The 13,427-nt window shown below is 31.9% G+C and overlaps 1 long non-coding RNA gene across 2 annotated transcripts in view; it reads left to right on the forward strand.

Moving 5' to 3' along the window:
• Positions 1 to 5,493: 5,493 nt before the first annotated feature.
• The window catches only part of LOC110027381, a 50,934-nt gene continuing 43,000 nt past the window's right edge, over positions 5,494 to 13,427 (forward strand). The window contains exons 1-3 of one of the 2 annotated variants that reach the window (XR_002294335.1): positions 5,494 to 5,554; positions 5,651 to 5,773; positions 10,119 to 10,167. This is a non-coding gene — a long non-coding RNA (uncharacterized LOC110027381). Of the gene's footprint in view, positions 5,555 to 5,650; positions 5,774 to 10,118; positions 10,168 to 13,427 lie in introns of those variants that run through there. The other variant, XR_002294334.1, reaches the window with a different exon arrangement.

Consider the following 13,427-nt stretch of genomic DNA (forward strand, 5'->3'; position numbering starts at 1 on the left):
TATATATATATATATATATTCGGACTATTCAGCATTACTTTTTTTTTATAAATTTGAGACAAATTAAATTAATGTTCTTAGTAAATTTTGTGAAGTTCAATAATTAATAATAAGAGATTCAAACCCACAAGCTTGTTATTTATTGATATTTTATGAATACAAGTGTGTGTGCATCCGCATGGTCATTCGATCAGTCGGCCTATGACTTACTATTAGACCAATCTCTAACAAATCAACTATTATCGCAAGTGGTCCCATTGACTCCCAATAGTAAGTAATACCTGTGGAGCATAATTTTTTGATATGATGAGGATATATAGTTAATGATTGACATAATACATGGTTTAATCGACAGAGGCACAAAATTTATTTCTAAATGATCACAAGAAGTCCAACAACTTAAAGTAGAATGAGATCATAAGTAAATAGAATAAGGGTTCCCTATGATGGTTCAACTCGGGAACCATAAAATAAGCATTTTTAAGATGCGACTATTTTGGCACTCATTATAAATGCCTTAAATGATACAAAATTTGGGCATTTAAGTATATTATTTCAAGACAAATAGAAGAAACAACAATCTTTAACCCCAAATCGTGGGGACAATCAATAACCTCGTTAAGTCAATAGGTAGAAGTAAACAAATAATTCATCAGCCATCAAGATTAGTCAAAATAAAAAACGAACAAGGTGTTGACATATAATTAGATTCACTATCAATGTTCTTTAATATTGTCTTTGACAATGACATTAATTTAAGTTAACCTCAACATGATTTAATATATTAAATTAGAAATTTGAGCATGAAAAATCTTATTCATAAATACTTAAAATTTATGTTACAATTAATAAGATCAAAATAATACGAAAGAAATAGAACGATACAATATAACTCACTCGCATGGATTCAGATGCAAGCGAAGCCTCATGCACAAGCCCCATGCACAAGCCCCAACTTGTGAGGCGAAGGGGAGTTAGTGACTAGAATCAAAACATAGGAGAAGGGAGGAAAGGGATTCAATGGTTGTAGGGGGAGGCAGGCAAGACAAGACAATGTCCTAATCCTTCGGTCTCCAATATGTATAAGAAGTGAAGGCAGTTTGGTAGCTAGTAAGTGCTGGTGGGATTTGAGTAAATTGGGAAGGAGTTCCGAGAATCGCTTGATCAAGAAGACTAACATGACAAAAAAATCATGGAAAAGTAAAAAAAAAAAAAACAGTTTCAAACAAAGGCTACATCGAAAAATAAAAAGGAAGGAAATGCGCTGAAGTCCGATTATAAAAGACAATAAACAAAATAGGAAAGAAAATCGTGTGATTCCCGTGATCCAAAGGCAAGGTGGTGTGGCTTTGGCATGGATTTAGCAGATGAAATTTCAGTGCTTGTAGGAAGGACGGTGGGTGCTAATTGGGAGGGACCGCAGGCTGCAACAGAGGCGGCGACGGGCTATCTGTGATTGACACAAAGCGGTGTATAAGGAATTCACTCAAATGTATTGAAAATGAACTAGATAATGAAATCCAAATACCTTGTAATTTTGGACTGTTTTTCAAACGTTGAAAATTTTAAAACTCTTGTAAAAGGAATGTAGCGTGCTCTTTTTCGTAGCAAATCAAATAGTCACTTAGCATTTCCTAACTCACTGAATTTTATTGTCTTCTAGTCACACATATTTGACAACTTGAATTTTTTAGTTAGTTTTGACTTTCACAAAACTTCAATGTCTCTAATTTTGAACCATTTTCCTATTTTCGGTGAAAATGAAGATTATATTTTTCTTTTATTTTAAACATATTTAACATGAATGAAGGTCCCAAAGTAATATAATATGTTTGTTTTGGTGACCAACAATAGTTGTATTGGGGTGACATGTTTTCTTTTGATTGGGAGATGCTGGTCCTTTTTTGGTCTGAGATGACAATTATTTTTTTGAATCTTACCTGAAATCAACACAAATTCTTTTTTTTAGGTTTAAACCCATTTAAGACTTGAAATGATAACAATTTGTTTTCTTTTATTATAAACCCATTTAACATGAATTAATGTCTCAAATTAATATAATTGGTTTGTTTAGGGTGACCCTTCAATACTTTTATGGGGTTGACATGTCTTGATCTCTTGATTAGGACATGCTAGCCCATTTTGGTCTAAGAGGAAAATTATTTTTTTGAATCTCACCTGAAATCAAAACAAAGAATTCCCTTTTTTTCTGAGGGCTTGAAACATTTGAAATCTTCAGTTCTAGTAGTTCTCAAGTCTTGAATTTCATCATAATTAGGCAAACTTTGCCATCTAAACTTAATAAGATTTTATGGCCGATAACATTTTCAAATAGTGTTTGATGATGTTGCATGTCTATTAGCATTTGATAAAAGTGAGATAAATAAACTTGTAAAATGCTGAAGGAGGAAGCGTTAATATTACCGGAGCAGCCAAACTTTATTTGAATTAACATTGGCTTATAGATATCTTATTTGTTTGTGTCGCGTACCCCTACTTGTTGGTTGACATCTGAGAGTCAGTTGTAAGTCTTCTAAGGTCGGGGGTTCGAATCCCCTTTGGCGACGTTCACTGAATGGAGGGTGGTACTAGAATTGCTAACCGCATTAGGCGTGGTTGGAGGCTCGTATAATAGCCCCTGACCATTCCTTTAAAAAGTAATAATAATAAATAGATATTTTATTTGTTTGGATTTAATAAATATACAATTTTTTTTAACATAAAAAACATTTCATTAGGCTGTAAAACTGCTAAAATAATTAACTCTAATATATAACTTATTTTATATTTGTTCTAAAATGATGCATGCATTATTTTACATTTATATCACCTAAATCTTTAGTATCACATAAAAAATACGATAACTTTTAAAAAGTGAAATACAAATTTTCATTCATAGGTAAGGCGGTATGACCTAAAAATTCAACTTTAGGTGTTTGTTATGTATGTACAAAGAAATGAGTGGTATGTATGTAAATATTTCTGATTGACTTATATATTGTAATATATGATAAACAACGTAGAAAAATAAAATCATACTTAACACAAAAAGTACATCGGCTGGAAACATATTATTGTATGAACCAGCCATAATTTACCCCGCCACCCAAAAAATAAAATAAAAATAAAAAATTATCGCCAAATTTGTGAGTAGTAATCTCTTGAAGTGAGCTTTCATCATACTATTCTCACCCTTCACATAATTCTGCGTTTTCTCACATGGAGGAGTCCTCGTCATCTACTCAGCAACACTTTCTCATTCAATTAATGCATTGTTCCTTGTCTTCTACTTCTCATGCGGCAGTGGGTTCCAGCCACATGCATTATCAATTATCATACACTAGCTTGCTTTCAAGTCAACAAAAGAGGCGTACAAGTTTGGAAACCTAGAGGAGATGAATTAAAAGGAGATTGCAGTTGGACTATATAGAGTTATGTTCAAGATATATCCTCAACAAAGACAAAAGTTATCATCTTCTAATCTTAATCAGCAATCAGCAAAAGAGACATAAAAATTTTGGGATTATATGTAAGAGGATAAGAAAGTGTTTGTTAGAGAATAATTCAAAGTGGATTGAAGTTGGGCTAAATATATCAATAGTCAATTAATTGTCAACCCAAAAATTTAAAGATAATGATCTAGTGAGGACAAATCATTTAATATTTTTATAATAATATGTTTTTCAACCACCTAATATGTGGCTAGATCGAATACCCATACATAGGGGTGTAAACGAGCCAAACACAAGTGAGCCCAGACTCAGCTCGTGTTTTGCTCGTTTATATTTCGAGCTCAAAAAGTGTGTTCGTGTTCAGCTTGTTTGCTTAGTAAGTCTAACATGAGCTGTTTACGAACAAAGAATCGTTTTGATAACCCTAATCACGTAGCAATAGATGTTAAGGTATTGGGGCAAGATTTAAAACATCATTTGAATCTAATTTAATAAATTTTATTTTCTTCATTAATACTTTTAAATGATTATAAATCTTTGTAGCTTTTAGATGTTAAATTGATAAATATATAAGAGCTCTTTGGCATCTCTTTGGCATCTCTATATATATATATATATATATTTATGAAATTGACTATTAGTATTTCGAGCCAAAACGAGATGAACACGAACGAACAAATTTTTTATCATGCTCGGCTCATTAACTTAGCGAACACGAGCCCGTTTTGATAGCCCTACCCACATATAACAAATTTTTTGATAAGTGAGAAGTGAGAATTTTCCACATCAAATTATCAATCTTTCTCAAATAGAAGCTGATCATTAAGTATCGAGTATCATGTACTAATACGCTCACTCAATCACGCTGTGATTATTGCTCTGAAGTTTATTTCGCCCTTGGGAACCACAAATCACGTGAATAACTTCATACTAACTGGGTTGTGGTTTTCCACACCTCTTGTTAGCGGAAAGCGCACAAATGGGAGACTAATGTTGGGCTATATATTTTTCATTAAACTTAATTTCTATCCAAAAGAACAAAGCGTATTAGTGAGAGAGAAATATTTGATATTTGTGCGTTAATGTATTTTTCAAGAATTAAATGAGGTTAAAATCAATACTCACTTGAATAACAAAGTGGATAAGGAATCGATATAGTATTATGAATTCTCTTTTATCCAATCACAGTCATTTGAAGAAATTAGTTCCATTGGAGAACTTCTTAGTAGGTGAGAGAATTAGTGTACGTGATGATTGGAATGTGCATTTCACCAGTGGGTTTTGAAAGCTGCGTTGAATTTGAGTAGGTAGTTGCGTGACAACTTTAAATATCGAACCTTTTTTCTTAACATTTTGCTCCTTTTTAAAGTGTAAACTTCACAAAATTATTGAAACAATCTGCTTCTTCCTGCCATGGTCTTATCACCAAGAGAACTGCCTTTCAAGTGCAAAATCAACTGTCAGATGCCGTGATGAATTCATATACTATCATATAATTTTGACGAAGACCTCTAACAATAATTGACTTGAGGGAATTCATTTGCCCAGCCAGAAAAATTCAGCTGGAATATTTTTATTTTGCCAAAATAGATAGCAGATGTTCTCTCTGACAGAAAAATTCAGCTGCTATCCTTATTTGATCTCTACCGATTCAAGAGATAGAATTGGTACCATTGCAACCAGAAGCCTACCTTTGGTACATCTAATGTGAAAGTGATTAAGCTTGCTAGAGCAGATCCAAATTAGCATCTGACAAAAAATGAAGAAAATGACTGAATATACATAAGAAAAAAAAGTTAAACTTTTGTTTTTTCTTTAGATACAGTTGTTGCAAACTTTTCTGCTAATTTTTCTTTTTTTGGTATTAATGATTTCTAAATCAAGCTGTTGAGATTACATCCAAGTCTAATTCAACTTCATTAGATAAATAATCAATTATGGCCAAGCAATATACAATTTACAAGTCTTATTTCATTATTATCCAAAAGGCCTCGGAATTTATTTTGTTTTTATCATTCTGTTCTTTCATATTTCAGGAAATATGATCTGATATTTATCTACAGAGTTCTAATAACTGCACCAATGCATGCATATGAGAAGCGGTAAGGCTGACTCTAATTAGATTTTGAATAAATGTGATTTATAGAAATTGTTTCTCCGCAACGCAAGAGATGAAATTTGAATGTTATTTATTACAGAGACTTCTATCATTACCTAGCTTTGGGAAGAACATAATGTGATTGTTTGGCTGGTTGAAAATGCTACAAATGAGAAGGAGAATACCGAAGCTTCTTTGGACCACAACTGTTCTTTGAGTTCCGGTGAGTTAAGACTTCTAATTTTCTGATCTTTTCAATGCCACATTTTTCTAAATAACTGTGTTTAAAGCTAAAAATCTTTATTGAATAAAAAACTGAAGGGAAAATGCTTTGGTTAGAAACATAGCAGTGCACCAGACAAAGAATAAGCCACCTTATTTATGATAATCTGCCTGTTAGAAACGTTGGACTTTTTTCTCGGAATGATTTGCACATAGGCTTCTGAATTTGAAGCTCATTTATTGATTTATGGTAATTCTTTTTTAGGGCAGTTGAGCGTTATATTTTATTAGGTCATTTTCTTCTTTTATTCCTTCTCTGTAAAATTTATGTTGAGTTTTGTTATTTTAGAGATCATTTTTTGAAAAAGCGAATTGTTGAAGTATGCGGACGGAACTGCTGACATAATTGGCATATGACAATCCGAACACTATTTGGCCATGTAGTTCTTCTTATTCAATGTGGGACCATGTGAGTCTTCGAAAAGAAGAAGGGACCAGAAGAGACTACGGTAGGAAATGACTTCATTTCTTACAATACACTATCTTGTCTTATACTGGCATTAATTAGGTAGAAAAAGAGAAAAAGTGAAAGTAAAATACAATGAGAAGTTCATGTAAGAGTACTCCAAGGAAATTCAAAACCGGGCGAACCGTATGCGATTTTAAATGGACGGTGGAGATGAATTTCTTAGTTTAAAATCTTAACTTTTGAATGCTCCACCTCAAATATGCCGCATGCATCATTAACAGCCATTTTAGATAATTATTTAGACAGGGAGCCAACTAGCGATAATTTTATGAACATGTTGACAACTTGTAATTTCAATTGGATGGGCGTCAGCTTAGTGATTATATAAGCAACATATTTCCTGATAAAATTGTAATCAATGTCTATGTTTAGAAAGCCTTCATAAATGTAGGATTTGTAAGCATTGTAAATTTACTTCCGCTAATCCCACGCTGAACTCTTTCAACGCCTTCCTGATCAAGCTCCAATAATCATGCAGGATTTCTTCTTTTCATTTTTACTTTTTCCCGTAATTCTTTTACCGTGCCATGCTTTCGCTTGCTGTCGCTTTCCCGATTTGGGAGATCATATCAACTTTCTTTCATTTTCTCCTTCTCACGCGTAGCACTTACTTTCCTCCGCCTATGCTTCCAGTTATTGAGCGGAAGAGTTAGAGCAACATATTTGACTTTCTCGCATCCTACTGCAGCCATCGAATCTCCCCTTATGTAATAATTGATTTTTCATAATAATAATAATAATAAAGATGATGATGATGATGATGATGATGGCAATGATAATAATAATAATATATTAGGTATCTCTTAGAGGAGTCGCATCCCCTCTGAGGAATCATAACGCATGCTCCATCCACACTTCCCTCATTAGAAACAGAAGAGCGAACTAGAGGGAGAGAGATTGAGAGAAGGAAATCTCCATCAAGCCCGATCAATCGAGGAGGAAGGAAGAAGGTCATGGGGCTTCGACGTTGTATTCTAGCATGTCGAACCTTAGCTGAAGGAGTCGAAGAAGAAGTCGAAGAAGAAGTCGAAGAAGATTGTGTGGCTTTTAACCTACCTTGCGAATCTCATTGCTCATGATAGACCTTGAGTGGTTGAGAAGGGAGGTCGTGCAACTCGCGTGCAGAGGAGGAGGAAAGGACTTTGTTCTTACGTGTGATAGGATTCAAAACTCATGTGTGGAGTAAGAGGAAAAAGAAGATCACAAGTTGATCCGTTGGGTTGCGTAATGACCGAAGCAGTGGAGGAAGGAGAGTATAATCTCGTGCATGCGTTAGTGCAATCGACCGATCGAGGTTATAAAGGTAAGTGTCTGTGTGTGTGTGAGTAGGTGTTCCTAAAAAGCTTACTTGAATCGGGAATTAAAGGTTTGATAGATTCTTGAGATTTGAGAAAGAGGTGGATCAAGACACACAAAGAAGGATATAGTAAAGATTTATAAACTTTATGCATTATATAAATTGGCTTAATTAAAGGTGATGCTAATTTCATATCAACAATTTCATGAATTAATTTAGTGATTTATATTTATCAAACTGTTGAATTAAAACGAAGATAGAGAACTCAAAGTGCTAAGGGAAGTGAAGTGAAGAGATAAGTATTTTAGAGGTCTTTGAAAATAGAGGAATAATTATTTTCTTATGCATTAAATTAATAATTTATTAAATGGTTTACAACAAATATTTTCTTTATGCTTGCATTTTGAAAGTTTGAAACATGTATTACAAATGAGAGAAAAATAAAGAGCATATGAAGGTACATTGTAAAGGATTTTAAATTGATATAAAATGATAAGTAAATGATTATGTCATTCAGGATTATCCTAGATGATACTGACAGGAGATGCAATGTAATTGTGCACGATAAAGAAAATACGTAAAATTTTACATGCTTATATGTCTACTCTATAAATGAATATGTTTTCATTCGAAATCATGTAATTTATAAATTTACCTCCTAAACATACAAGTCTTAAGCCATTTCATACGTACATATTTTTCATTTAATTTATTTAAATTCTTAATAATAACTTTTGTGATAAAGATATTTTTCACATGTATATTTATGGAGATTATCTTTTTCATGTGTGTGAAAGGTAAATTTCAAAAATTAAAGCATGCATTTGAAACGTAAGTGTACGAAATGTAACTATGAAAGAATTAAATGACACACATCTTAGAAAAGTAAATCAACAGTAGAAATCGAATCTAGGAAGAAAATCAATGGAGAACACCTACTTCGAATAGGAAACTGAATGAAAAACTTTAAACAAAAAATGTCTTAATTTTCTTGTTTACTCAAACTAAGAACTGAGTTAAATAATGATTTAAATGTCAAACTTCAAAATAAATTCAAAACTCATAACTTAAATAATGGAGACCACCACTAGGTAGATCATCTATGAACCCTAGGTTAGCCAACATAGAAAAAATCCTAGGATCACACATTCCCTATAATACTTCAGTGAAGAAGCCTATGTTAGATTATCAGGTACTTCTAGTTAATGTTAAGGACAAAAACCTATAAAACTACAACTTTTATCCTCTTAGGTTTTGTTAGATACCCTAGGATGAGGTAACACATGGTTACTAACAAAGGCAACTCAAACCACCTAATCGTAAAAATATTTATGCTCAACATTACTATGATATTAAGTAGAGACCTCTAAATATTCGGTTGGTTAATAGTCTAAGGATATTAATGGATTGTAGAAGGTGATAATTCATGGGCATCTTGACCCAAGGGATTATACCAAAAAATTAGGTTAATTCTCATATTTAGCATTCTTATAGATTGTACATTTATTTTAGGGTTAGGCTTTTACTTCCATGTAGAATTCCTTTTAACTAATTCTGTCATTTAGTTTAGGATTCACCATCTTAAATCTAGCCCATTATCAATTTAAACCTTCATCTCTTCATTCTAACCCTTCTTAGATCAAGTCAAACCATATTCAAACCAAATCAATCAACTCAAGTTAAACTGTAAAATTAATTAAGTTTAATCAAACTTTATTCAAAACCAATCAAGTCAAACCAAAAACTCACATTTCAAATCAAAACCTAACTTTTTTTAATAACTTTATAATCTAAATCCTTAGGCTACTCATTCTTCCCGAAGTTGGTTAACCCTTTCGTCGAGTCTTTCCATGAAACAATGCCACTGGACTAAAAGTTTCAACCTTTGAATTCCAGGAAAAAAATTTTCAAACCCTAAATCTGTCCAATTGATTTCTTAAAACATTAATCTTAAGACAAAAACCTTGTAATCCTGCATAATATAAGTTGATACTTTAATCAAAAGTATTATCGAGAGACATAACTTTTGGGATGTAATTAATTATGATGGCTTGCTCTTGTAGGAATACCATACCACTAAATAAAATAAACCTTATCTTACACCCACAAATTAGGGGAAAAGTTTTTGTTTAGATAGATCCATAACTTTCAAAGATTTTTCTCATTTAAATGATTATATCCATGTATTGTAATACTTCTATCTCGCGGGCAATATATTATTCTTCAAATTACATATCTAATCATTTAGGGTTTGTTTGGGATCATTTTCTGTTTTTATTTTTATTTTTATTTTTAGTCTGTTTTGTTTTCATTTTGTTTTTAAATTTTTTATTTTTAGAAAATGTGTTTGGTACTGTTATGATTTATATCTTTTTAAAACTAAAAAATATAAAACATGTTTGGTTGGGTATTTTATTTTAAAATAAATTATAGTTTTTATAAAATGGTAAGGTCTTTGTGTGCTCCTGTATTAAGTTCTGCTGCTCATGACTTATACAATGTTTTTCTTGCTTCACCTAGCACAAATCAGTACATATGGGTGCGCAGCAAACAACATACAACAACGGGCGTCGGGCGTCGAGCGGCGGCTATGGTTGGTGTGGCAGTGGGCGGGTGATGGCTGGCTAGGGCCGACAGCAGTGACGACTAGCGGTCGCCAGTTGGTGGCGGCAAATAGCGAGTTGCGGTGACGAGCAACGACTAGCTGGCGACGACTGTCAGACTAGGCGAAGGGTTATTTTGGTATTTTAAAAAATGGCAAAACATGTTTTTTTTCTATTTTTAGTATTTTAAAATCAGATATGTTCTTCTAAAAAATAAAAAAAATTGAAACAAATCAAAAAACAAATAAGCAAACATTGTTTTTATGTTTGTTTCCCATTTTTTGTCTAAAAAAACAAAAAATAAGAATTGATCTCGAATAGCCACTTAGAAAATCTTCAAGATTTGTGGTAAACACAACAACAAAATCCTTATATCAAACTTGGAGGATAATTTTCTTTTTCCACTGGTGGCAGAAAAAAAATTGCACTATTCCTAATATGGTGCGAAGCAGGATTAAAAATAAGAATATGACTAAGGAGATCTCTGTTGAGGTAATGACATGTTGTTTATATTCTCAGTCAGTGTCTCACTTCAAGTTTATATGATATGACGCCTCAAGAAGCTTGGACGGGGAGAAAACAAAATATCTCTCATTTGAAGTTGTTTGGGAGCATTGCATGCACATTTTCCTAAACAATTAAAAAATTAGGTTGGATGACAAAAGCTCCAAAATCATCTTAATTGGGTATTATTCTAAATCTTATAAATTACTTGATCCTAACAATTTAAAAATTATTTTCAACAAAGATGTTGACTTTGATGAAGGAGCATGGGAGATGACAAAATCAAGTCACTTAAAAATAAGAGGCAATGCCTGTAGAGTTACAAAATGAAGAGAAATCATCAATAAATTTGCAAGAATCTTCATCATATTCTCCAAACATAAGCATCTCATTAACTACCTCAAGTAACAATCAATGAAAAAAAGAAGATAAGAAGTTTTAGGGACATTTATGAAGAAACTGATGAGCTTAACTTAGTTTGCTTATTTGCAAATAATGAGGCATTTAATTTTGAAGAAGCCATAAAAGCTAAAAGATAGAGATGCGCAATTGATGAAGAAATCAAATTTCTATTAAAAAATAATACATGGGAGTTCTTAACACTTTCAAATGGACATACAACTACAACAACAACAACAATAAAGCCTTAATCCCACTACGTGAGAAAAATGGACATACAAATATTGGTGTGAAATTAAAAAAGATTGTAAGGAGAGAATTTGGAAAGTATAAAGCACATAGAAAAATGACATGCAAAAGGAATGCATCGACTATAATTAAGTTTTTGCTCTCTGTTATTCTCATGAAGACTATTCACTTTATTACTTCTCTTACTCACAAACTAATTGGTTTGTTTATCAAATTGATTTGAAATCTACTTTTTTAAATTAATTTATTGAAGAATAAGTATATTTTGAATAACCATTGGGATATATTAAAGAGGGCCATTAATGAGAAGTTAAATAGAAAGTTTGACATATTTAACGTGATCAAAACCAAACATTCTATATGAAGTTGAAATTATTAGTCATTATATTAAAAATCCCACTGAAATGCATTTACAGGCATCAAAACAGATTTTTCATTATATTAAAGGTACACTAACTCATGGACTTGTATATTCTTATTTTAATGAATTTTGACTGATATTCAAATAGGGATTTGGCTGTAGACCATAATGATAGAAAAAAATGTGTAATTTATAGATGACATTGTATTCACATAGTGTTCAAAAAATAATCAATTGTTGCCCTTTCCATGCGTGAAGTTGAATAAGTTGTAGCAACATCTTGTATGTGTTATGCAATATGACTAATGAAGCTGCTAAAAGAAATTGAATATTTTCAATATGAAGCTACAAAAATATATGTTGATAACAAGTCAACAATAATATTAACAAAAAATCATGTTCATTATAAAAGAAGCAAACATATCGATATTCATTTTCATTATATAAAAGACCAAATCAATGACCAAAAAGTTCAAGTGGAGTATGTGAGAACTTAAAATCATGTTGCACATATTCTCACTAAATCGTTATTTGTAGAACGATTCATAAAATCGAAGACATTTCTTAGGGTAGCAAAGGAAATTTTGTTTTAAGGGGAGAGTGTTTTAAATTAAACATAAATTATTAAATATTAAAAATATTAAAAAGAATAAATTTACAAAAGTGCTTTTAGTATTCCACATCCACTAGAATCTAGAAAAATTTTAGTATAGACTTCTCTAGATTATGTAAGTGTGTGAAAGATTTCTAGAATGAACTTTGTTTAACTATAAATATGTCTTTAGTTTTGTTTTGTTTTTTCGAGAATGAATGAAATGAAAAAAAAAAAAAATTTGTCTTCATTTATTGCCTACGCAAAATTTTCATTCGCCTTTTTATATTTCTTCATATATATTTGTTTTATCAGCGACCTAATATGACTGGGATATATTCTCCATGAATTTATTTTTAATGTTGCATTAGTTGATGTGGAATGATTAAACTACGTCAGAATCATGAAAAGCATTTATTGATGGCTACAATTGGCTTTTGCTTGAATTTGAGAGGTAGATAACCATCAAGTTGACCAAGGTTAATATCATTCAGTCTATCACATATTGGTATGTATAATTAGGAGCCGTAGTATTTTAGCTGCTAGGAAATTCGCAGAATCATGTAACTTGAAACTTTAGCTCTTTGAGGTGGATAAAAAACAGTAATATTATTATAAACTCTTTTTTGATGAATTGCTTGGGTCATTAATGAAGCTTAATTAATAAAATATCTTAGAAAATGTCAAGGTGTATTGATTTATTATAGAGCTGTTAAACCTGTCTTTCTTATTATTTTAAGGTTATGTGTTGCTTATAAGAACCCATATGCAATCTTGAGGCGATGTTGCAACATAAGTTTCCCCACTTATCACCTCATTTTATCTATATTGTTTGCGGTTGAAAGCGTCGAGCAACCATTGTCGCTAACCAACAATATTATCAAGAAGTTTTGGTGTTAGCTATGAACACATAGGAATTGAGTGGTATGTAGGTAAATTTTCCTATATCAAACACACTACACCTTAGACTTGATCACATAAAATTAATGGAAGATATGATAACATGGGAAGTAGTGCGCTCTCTTCCTTTTTTATTATTTTTTTTATTTTGTTCGTTCAAAAGGACTTTGGATAGGGTGATTTAATGATGTAGAAAATAGATCATGGTCATATACATGCTT

This window comes from Phalaenopsis equestris, unplaced genomic scaffold, assembly GCF_001263595.1.
Source record: "Phalaenopsis equestris unplaced genomic scaffold, ASM126359v1 Scaffold000428, whole genome shotgun sequence".
Lineage (NCBI taxonomy): Eukaryota > Viridiplantae > Streptophyta > Magnoliopsida > Asparagales > Orchidaceae > Phalaenopsis > Phalaenopsis equestris.